We start from the raw sequence: 11,194 nt of genomic DNA, 5'->3' as shown, positions 1-11,194 counted from the left end.
ATATGAAATTTGGTAAGAAAGTCAATAAAGTATTGATTTCTAGAAGTCCAGCTGATTTCTGAGTACATGTCAAAGCTAGTGGGAGCATAAGTGTTATGCTAATAATCATCATGTTAGTGGGATGGTGATAATTATTGTTAGTGTTGCAAGTTAGCAATGTTAATTATAGAAAAACAAAAGTTTCAATTCGTGAGGCTGCAGGGATTGAAAAAGTTGTTTTGCTATAATTAAGGGAGAGGATATACTTCATTTCAGTTCTAAAGGCTTAGATTGAGACCTTAATCATCTTTAGTCAAGAATATATATATGAATTTCATGTTGGATTGGTTCAACTTAAGGAAATTCTATATATTGCGTTCTCAAAATTCGATTATGATTACGGCATCCCTCTTCATAGTCAAATTTTGAAAACATGGCAAATAAAAATATTGTAGCAAAAGACTGGTCTATAATCATGTCTTTATGTGAGACATCATGAATCGTGTACCATTTGCTTTGGGTACAGGATCGATTGCATGTGCTATAATATTTGTCATTTCTAAATTTTTCCAAATGCCCAGAGGCATTAAGAAGGGAAAAGGTCTAGAATTGGATATGACTAAAATGATTAAGCAATTGTCGAGGACAATCTGAGGTTTACCAAAGATTGGTTGCTCAGGGACAGTTGGAAGTATAGTGCTAATTTTGGAAGGACCATATTGACATATTCTGAAAAGAGGTATCTCTTCTTCAGAAGTGATAGTCAAAATGAGAATATGGAGTTGTCTCCATAGGTGGAAGTTATCTGTGTAAGATTAGAAAACTTAATGCAAGAAGCATGTCCAAAGCAATGTACTTTGAATATGAGACTTAGTTTCCATGGAGTTGATCTCCATTGGAATACCTTATAATGACTGTTGACAAGTCTTTGTGACTTTGTACATATTCATTACAGGAGGGTCAGTGCATATAACTTTAAAATCTAAACAGATTTCGATAAATGATAGGAATTTGAAATTGTCACATTTTTCGATAAGGATTTGGGAGTGTGAAATTAGAATCATTGAAATTATGTTCAATTGGTTTATTTCACAAAGTAAGGATCATAGACAAACATAGAGTGCATACTTGGTGTATGGCAAAGCTATTGTTTAAGAAAAACATAGTGTACATGCTTGGAGCATGGGACAACTAGTGTTTTTAATTCAAGTATAAAGTTGATAAAATCGAAACAATGAATAATGAGTAATCAGTATGGTGATAAATAAAAGTGTTTATTTATATTCATAGGGTTTGATACCATATTTGATTCATTTATTCTTGTGTTTCACTTTGCATGTTTTGACTTCCAGAATAACTAAGTCGCTCTTCCTGAATGATTAAGTTATTCAAACCATCGACAGTCGGTCATATGTTGGAAGTAGATATGAATCAAGACTGTCATGGGTTGGTTTGTAGAGGTCCAAGTTGGTGGACAAAGTGGTGCTACAACACTCATGAATGCTCATAAGTTTTGAGTATTGGATTCAACCCGCGCTCATTTGAATCACTTCATGGATTTTATCACGAGTGATCATGAGACGATAATATCTTATATTCTTCAAACCTAGAGATATGAGTTGTTACTATGAGTTGGTTATACATTGATTGCACGAAAACGCATTTGGTAACTCGATGTTATAAAACGTGCCTTTGTGTATGATTCAACAAGTAGTAGAACAAGCCATATGAGTCGAAGTTTATCCATTCCTTTTACCTTCGGGATAAACGCGATATCTGTGGGCCCCTCGATGATTTAGCGATGACACATGTGAGTGCTTGGCCAAGCCAGGACTGATTTGATTTATTTAATCAGTCAGTCATCATAAATCGAAAACCGGGAAACAACAAATGGACAGAGAGAATGATTATAATCCATGTCTCAGTCCATATGATATCTAGAATGGAGGAATATATGATCCCTTATCTAATGGACAAGTCATTGACAAGGTCAGAGTTCGACAGCGGCTTTAAGAACTACGATTGCCAGTTAGGTTTTGAAGTCATACTCAATAATAGTTTTAGACTTATCCAAGTGGGAGACTGTTGGATTAATGTCTAAGTCCATAACTATATTTGGTATGTACTTGACCCGACCCGACATGGTCCATTTGGGTTGCACTTCACCGGCACAATTTATATGGATAGTCTTTTGAGAATAGTATATTTATGATTTATATTAATATATTATAAGTTCTAATATATTAATATGGAATCATATTATTTAATTAGTATTGATCAAGAATTAATTTAGAATTAATTAAGTGATCAAAAAGAACTAATTAAATATGGACTCTTATATATATGGAATGGGCCAAGTTCATTTAGGTTGGGCTAAGCTTTCATGGATGGTCCATGGAGCTTTTAACCCATGGATCCTATGTAAATGAAAGGTCATGGGTATTAGGGTTTACATGGATGTAACCCTAATCCTCCATAATATATAAAGGGGTCATTGGCTCACAAAATTGGCACAAAGTGTGTGAAAATAAGAGTGGGCCGATTTTAGTGTGCATACATATTCTCTCAAGTTCTTCCAAGGTGTTTTGGTGATTTGTGATTCCATTTGAGGCTTCCACACTATTGGGGCTAAGCTCTTAAAGCTTGAAGACATCAAGCTACATCAAAAGGTATGTCATCTAACTAGAACTTTGTAGTATATGTGCTTCATAATATGCTAGTTAGGATGAAACCTTGGAATAGTTAATATTTGCATGTATAATAGAGAAAACATAGATCCAAGGTTTATAGGGTTGCATGTACACCATAGGAGTGTTAGAATGCTCAAAACCCAACATGAGGGGTACTAGAATCTTGTAGAAATCTTGTATAAATCTCCGGTAGTACCCTGGCAATCCCAAGAAGCTCCTGATATCTGAGGGAGATTTCAGGACCTCCCACTGCATAACCGCCTCAATTTTGTCCGGATCGACCAAAATCCCCTCCGGGTTAACGAGGTGTCCATGGAACTCAACCTCTCGTAACCAGAACTCGCACTTCGAGAACTTGGCATACAGCCGCTCTCGCCTCAGAACTCCTAATAGCTCCTGAAGATGCTCCTCATGCTGCTCTCGGGTCTTGGAGTACACCAAGATATCATCTATTAACACGATGATCGAGCGATCGAGCATCGGTCTGCAGACCCGATTCATCAGGTCCATAAATACTGTTTGCGCGTTGGTGAGCCCAAACGGCATCACCACGAACTCGTAGGGTCTATAACGAGTCCAGAACGCGGTCTTCTCCACGTCCTCCTCCCTAACCCTGAAATGATGGTACCCGGACCTCAGGTCTATCTTGGAGAACCAAGATGCTCCCTGCAACTGATCTAAAATATCATCTATCCTGGGGAGTGGATAACGGTTTTTCACCGTCAACTTGTTCAACTCCCGATAATTAATGCACATCCGGTGTGAACCATCCTTCTTCCTGACGAAAAGAATCGGTGCTCCCCATGGAGAACTACTCAGACGAATGAACTGCTTGCCCAACAGTTCCTGCAGCTGTGATGACAGCTCCTGCATCTCTGGTGGTGCCAACCGGTACGGCGCCTTGGCGATAGGGGCCGCACCGGGCACAAGGTCGATCCTGAACTTGACCTGCCTCTCCAGAGGCACTCCAGGTAACTCCTCCGGAAACACATTAGCAAACTCTCTGGCAACTGGAACCTTTGATACTAAAGCCTGATCCTTGACCCACGTATCCACCACATACGCTAGATAACCCGCACACCTGTGCTGAATGTACTGCCGAGCCCTGGCAGCCAAACAAAACCCTGAACCCAATCTGGTGCCCTCCCCGTAAACAATCAGTACTCCCCCACTTGGGGTTCGAACTACTACCCGCTGACCCTCGCAGTCAATCATGGTACCGAAACGACTAAGCCAGTCCATACCCACGATCACACATACCTCCCCCATGGGAATCAGAATCAGGTCTATCGGGAAGGATACCCCAAAGATCTCCAATACGCAACCCCGATAGACCGCAAAAGCGGATAACCCGTGTTCGTTGGCGATGGAGACTCCCAACGGATACTCTAACTCTCCCACAGGCAACCCGAACTCCCTACTGAAAGACTGAGACACAAACGACCGACTCGCCCCCGAGTCGAATAATACCAAAGCAGGTAAGGAGTTCACTAAAAATGTACCTAATCATATATACAAAATATAAGCATAAAACATATGTAATTAGTAAGATAAGGGATAGAAACATACCAGCAACAACGTCCGGTGCTGCCCTGGCCTCCTCTGTTGTAAGTGGGAAGGCGCGTCCCTGATCCCTCGGGGGCGCTGCTTAACCCTCACTCTCGTCAGTATTCCTCAGTGTAGCCGGCGCTGGAGCCTGAGCCGGCCTGGCAGCGAGCTGTGGACAATTGGTCTTCACGTGACCAACCTGATGAATATGGTAGCATATCCTCTTATGCTGTATTGGGGCTGTCTGGCGACAATCTCGCGTAAAGTGCCCCTCCTTTCCGCATTTGCGGCAAGCACTGCCTGATTTGCACACCCCCCGAGTGCCCCTTCCCTTCACTTGCCACAAGTGCGGCCCTGCTGTCCCCCTGACCTGGAATCAGCGGTCTTAGACCGCTTTGGCGCCGGCTGTGACTGTGCCGGGCCCTGCCGCTGCTCCCTCAACTGCAACTCAATATCCAAATCGTGCCGCCTAGCGGCCTCTTATAAATCCAAAAGCGTATCACAAAGCTGGGTCGCCACAAACTGTCGAATATCAGTCTTGAGCATCCTCAAATAACATCTCATCTGAGCCTGCTCAGAAGCAAACTCCGGGCATAACATCGGCTTCTCCGTGAACATGCGGGTGATCTCCGTCACCGTCTCACTATCCCGTCTCAAATCCAGAAACTCCTGAGCTAATCGTTCCCGCTCGACTCGTGGAATGTAGCGAGCGCGGAACATATCCCTGAACTGCTCCTAAGTAACAACAGCTCTCTGATCATCCGAATATGATCCAATCACCAACCTCCACCAGTCCTTTGCCCTAGTCCTCATTAGGTTCAGGGCACATCTAACCTTCTGGTCAGTAGGACATGAACAAGTGAAGAAGCACCCCTCCACGTCAGATAGCCACATCATGGCTTTGATGGGGTCCTGAGTCCCATCAAAAGTAGCGGGCTTCGTTTTGTCGAAGTCCCGATATTGAAAAGCCCGACTGGCTCCTACCCCTGCCGCCGTTATAGCCGTTGTAGCTGCTGCGGAAGCCGCCTCAGTGAGGGCTGCATAGCGATCATCGAAATGCTCCACCATAGCGGTCTTGATAGACCCAAACATCTCTGGCAACTGAGCCCGGAACATAGCAGCAACCTCATCATGCAGGATCTCCCGGATCTTGGCATCCATCTCGTCTGGCCCCATCTGGCCGATAGTCTTGGGCGCTGTCGGCGCCTCCTGTCCGTCTCCTCCTGACCCTGACACGGATCCAGTCACAAATCGTCGAGTAACCACCATGCTGAAAATATACCAGAAAGATATCAGATATTCCACATAACAATCCGATAACCAACTCCCAACAAAACCCTAGGGGTTGTGACTTCCTTGCTACGCGTTTGGGTCCTGTGCTTTATGTAGTACGGGCCCATACTACCTTCCACACCTACCCATATTTGTCTCAAGTATCATCACAACGCCATAAAACTATACATAAGCATGGCATTTACTCAATCCTCACTCCTAGAGGAAGGCTAAATATCTCATAACTGGCGGACTCATCCCAAACGACGCGTCCATGAAACTTCCACCAACCCTGCAACACTCATGTATGCTAACCATACATAACGTTGGACCCTATAGACTTTCGAATACCTGATCCTACCCTAAGCCCTTCATCAAACAAGAACAGGAAATAAAGCCAAACCAAACATTCTCAGGCTGTAAGATCTTAATTATGTACGACCGGTATGCATACACTAAGGAACTACAGTAATGATGTCAATTTCATATACGGAAAAACCTTAGGCTATCAGGCATCATATAATCAGGCAATTCTATCATGCAATTACTGAAGATCCCTAGTCTAGTACTAGCATGCTATTCTGACATATCACATAAATCAAATAATCCGTAAGGTATTTTGGGGTCTATCCGCGAGCTCCGGCTGATCCTACACTTGCATCCTCCTTTATTATTTTGAAAACATTTTAAGAAAACTGTTTTAAAATATTATTCTCAGTTTGAGACTGGAGATACGCGAGTGTTTCCTCCAATTCACTCAAACCAAGGATCTGATACCAACTTGTAACACTCATAAAAATCATGCCTAATTTAAACTTTTTAAAACATTCCAAAACCAATTGATTATTACAAAACTTGTTTTCAAAATAGTTGAGTGTCAGAGTATCCCATAATCAATTCATAAAAACCATAGGAGGTGTATGATCATGCCTTCGCCTTCCCGCGGTCGTCAGAAGTACCTGAAACAAAATCAACAACTGTAAGCCCGAAGCTTAGTGATTTCCCCCAAAATACCAATGCCATACAGATATAACCATATCATATAAACAAACACAACATGCATAATGATCCATCAGTCTGACTGGACCGACTCACAGGCCATCAGTCTATCTGGACCGCTCTCCGAGCCATCGACATGTCTGGACCACCTCTCAGGGCCTTCAGCCTATCCGGACCGCTCACCGGGCCTTCGGCCTAAGTAGTGTGCCCTAACCGGGTCTGCAGTCTACCCGGTCCGCCCTGGGTATCTTGGCCTACAGCACAGAGCAGGACCTGCCTCAACCCAATCCCCAACCCAACAAACATGTGCACATAGATATCATACGCTTGCATGCTAGTACAGACAGTCATATAGATCTAACAGATCACTAACACGGAAACCATCCTATAACCAGGATACCGATCTAACCAATAGTTAACATAGCAACCATCCTATAACTAGGATACTGATCTAACCGATCTCTAACATAGCAACCATCCTATAACCATGATATCAATCTAACAAATTACTAACATAGCAACCATCCTAAAACCAGGATGCAAATCATAAAGGGCCGGCCTTGGTGCCGTAGACCCTGTTGATATATTGAGAAGAACTCACCTCACAAGTGTCTAGCTGTAGCTATAAGATCAACTCCCGAATCACTGTCACAAACCCCAACACCTATAATCACCATAGGACCAAGTCCATCAAAATCCCAATTTACTAAAATACCCTCAAAAGTCCAACTAGTCAACCCTTGGTCAAAGTCAAAGTCAATGGTCAAAGTCAACAGTCCATGTTGATCCAACTCATCGAGTTCCTTAAGAATTCAGGAAGTCATAAAACCCTCACTGACTCGCCGAGTTTCCAACCAACTCGTCAAGTCCATGCGTGTCCAGAAGTCGGGGAAACCCTTACTGACTCGTCGAGTCCTCTTACTGGCTCGTCGGGTTCATGCAGAAACCAATCATGCCCAATCTTCCTCGGACTCGCCAAGTCGTTTATGCGACTCGTCGAGTTCATGCAGTCCATTTCTTATACAAATGTTTTTAAGCCACCCCAAAGCTCCATATTGCAGATCCAACCTCCTAAGGCATGTTTTCCACGTAAAGTTGCAAACTTTACGTGCATGCATGGTCCTAAATACCAAAACTAGACTAAGGGAAAGGTTAACTCAAAGGGGAGGACCGAAGCTTGCCAAATCTCATAACTTTATGGCTAAAGGGACCAAGGGGAGTGTTGGGTCTATATTTATGGTTTATACTTTGCTTTTCTAGTCATTTGTAGTTTTCGGTCTAGGGCAGAAAACAATCTTGGGTTTAGTTGTAGTTTGGACCGAAATCACATGTGATGTCGGTCTGGTCTTTGAGTTTTGGGCTTAGGTTTTGTCCATAGGTATAAATAGTATCTTTAGGACTGCAAAAAGGGGTGGCTAGGGAGTAGAAACGTGTAAGTGGCTGCCATTGTTATACTTGGTGTTCTAGAGAGAGAAACTAGAAAGAACGTGTGTGTGTGTGTGTGTAAATCTTATGTACCGGATCATCATTCAAATTATTATGTGCATTGAAGATTTATCTTGTTCTTCTTCTTCTTCTTCTCCATTTCATCTTGCATCATCCACTTGATTGGGATTCCGCACCATCAAGTGGATCAGATTGATACATCAAAGCGATTTAGGGACTTACAAGTGGTATCAGAGATTGGATCGTATTAATCAATTTGATAAGATATTGAACGTTTTTGGACGTTTTGTTAAAGGTTTTGACGCTTTTGATTTGTTTTAGACAAAATATTGGCTGTTTGTTCTTCATGTTCTTCAAAATTTTGAGTTTTTGATCGAGTTTAGTGTTAAAAAGTTGGAAAAATCGGGTTTTTTGGTCGTAACTTGCGAGACCTCAACGGCGGATCTCGGTCTCGGTCTAGGGTTTCCAAGGAGATTACGGTAGAAAACGAGATTGCTGTCAGAGGTTTATGGTCGAGCGTTTTGCGAGGATTTCGGTGGAGCGTGGTGTGAGGGTTTTCGGTGCGAGGTTCTCGGTGCAGTTTGCGGCTCGCACATGTTCGGTTCCAATCTCGGTCTCACGATTTCGGTCTTCAGCAGTGTTCTCGGTGCGAGACTTCTCGACCAACAATAGAAGCCTCGCAATTTTGGCCTAAAATTCGATTTTTCAAATTTTGAAGTTTTGTTTTCGGTTTAAAATTTTGACTTTCGACTTTTGACTTCCAAGGTTGACTTTTAACTTTCAATTTTGACCTTTGACTTTCAAAGTTGACTTTTGACTTTCAAGTTTAATCTTTGACTTTTAAATTTGACTTTCTCGTTTAACTTTCAAGTTTTCACGTTTGACCTTTAAATTTGACTTTCAAATTTTGACATTTAGATTTGACTTTCAAGTTTGACTTTTCATGTTTGATTTTTTAAGTTTGACTTTTTAAGTTTGACTTTTCAATTTGACTTTCAAGTTTGAATTTTTAAGTTTGGCTTTTTAAGTTTGAATTTCAAGTTTGATTTTTAAGTTTGACTTTTCAGTTTGACTATCAAGTTCGATTTTTTAAGTTTGACTTTCGAGGTTTCAAGTCAAAGGGTATTTTTGGTAAACAATGAGTTCCTCAATCACCAAGGGTAATGAAACTTCATGTTCTCAGTATTGTGAAGCTACGATTAAACTTGTTCGTGATCAAATTGATATATTACGTAGAGACAATGAGGACCTTAGGTATGAAGGCTATACTCTTAGGAAGGCCCAAAAACCCTTAAAAAAACAACTAGAGGCCAAAACCAAGGACTTTAGAAAACTTCAAGAAGAATATAGTAACAAATGTTAAAACTATGACTATGTTAAGAGACAACTTGCTAGCTTGACTGACGAGCTTGTCACATTGAAATATAAATTGAAAATGCAGATTTTAACTTCAAAAAATTTGATGTGTCAAGTAAGAAAGTTGAGACTATGATTGAGAAACAATTAAAATTTAAAGATAATCAGAATAAGGGTCTAGGGTATCATAGTGTTCCACCTCCTTTCAATGACAACTATACCTCATCCCTTGAAACCAATGAGGTAGAGATACCTGCTCAGTATGGCCCGCCCCCTGTACCAGCTTCAGTGAAGACTGAACAATCTGGGCCAACTGAAAATATTGAGGTGAAGGATTCTAATGATTCTACTTCATGTGCAGGTAAAGTAGTGGAAGATGAGAACAAGGAGAACAAAAACAATTCCAGTTTTGTTGATTCTGTTGACTGTCAAACCAATGTCTCCTTGAACTTTGAATCTGTTGCTTCAAATTCAGTTACTTCTAATAAACCTGCTGTTGGTAAATACAGGCGACCAAAACAAGTGAAACAGACTGCTTGCTGGAAGTTTGATTGTGGGAAAAATCAGAGACAAGGCATGGGCCGCCACCAGGGGCAAGCAGAAACAACTCCTACGTGAAGAAACAGACATGTTCTCACTGTGGAACACCTCGACACATTGCTAGAAATTTTCCAAATCGTGCATATGTTCCCTACTATGCAAAAGGTTGGCAGAATGTGCCAAGAGGGAGATTCTCTAAAAGAAATCCTTCGAAGTCACAATCACACAATGGTGAATGCAACGCGAAAAAGGCCAAGAATCAAACTCCCAAGCACAAGAAGGGAATGTCTGGCAAGAAGAAAAATTCCAGAGATGGTTCAGTTAAACGAAGATCAGTTAATTCAAAGTCATCTCGGCAATCGGCTTCAAGTTCAAAAGCAAGTACTAAGGCATCCATCCAATCAAACAAGAAATGGGTTAAACCCGACTGTAGATGGGTACCAAAGGTTCACACTCCTAAATTATCTAAAGATTCTAACATTTCTTCATCTCTTGTGTGTGATAAACAGGATATGTCGTGGGAGAGAGTATCTTGCGTAGATGATAAAGGTCAACCCAGCTTCAAAATGGACTGGGTTCCAAAGACCAAATAATCCCGCACTCTATGCTGGAGCAGCTATGGAGGAATGTCATCAAACCTTGGTTTGTTGATAGTGGCTGCTTCAAGCACATGATAGGGGGCATCTCTCAACTGTACAACATTCAAAATTTTAAGTGAGGGTATGTGTCCTTTATGGGAAAGGATGAAGGAAGAGATCACAAATGGGGATTGTACTTAACAATGTGAAGAATTTTTGGATCTGTTCCGAGATTGAAACACACCTAAGGCTGAACATGTTGTTGCATATGCGTGCTGTTCTTAGACCATCTGGATGAAACTTTCATTGGTGAATTACAGTTTGAGTTTTCTTCCGGATACTCCTGAGTTTCTCTTAAAATGATTCGTTTCAAAGACAATTTTTTTAAATTTGCGCATTTGTTTTGTTTTCTTTCTTCCCCTTGCACAAATTAAGGGGGAAAAATCAAAATACAAAAAAAATTATAAAATAAAAAAAATACAAAAATATGTTCTTATAGTTTTTCATTTGTAGGTATTGCTATGGGAAGTGATATGAAGTCTAGTGATAAAGGGCAAGTTAAATTTCCTGACAACTATCCCAAAAGTTCTTGTTTTGTACATTTTGCATTCTATTTCTGATTTTCTTAAATTTGTTCATATTGTCTTATATGCACAAATTTAGGGGGAGAATTAAAAAAATCAAAAAAAAAATCATAAAATTTAAAAAACCAAAAATATGTTTATTTATGTTTTTATTTCTTTTTCAGAAAAATCAAAAATCCAAAAATATTTTTTTTTACTTTTG

Source organism: Lactuca virosa, chromosome 5, assembly GCF_052849685.1.
Source record: "Lactuca virosa cultivar CGN04683 chromosome 5, Lactuca_virosa_CGN04683_v6, whole genome shotgun sequence".
Classification (NCBI taxonomy): Eukaryota; Viridiplantae; Streptophyta; class Magnoliopsida; order Asterales; family Asteraceae; genus Lactuca; species Lactuca virosa.
This window is presented reverse-complemented; position numbering follows the sequence as displayed.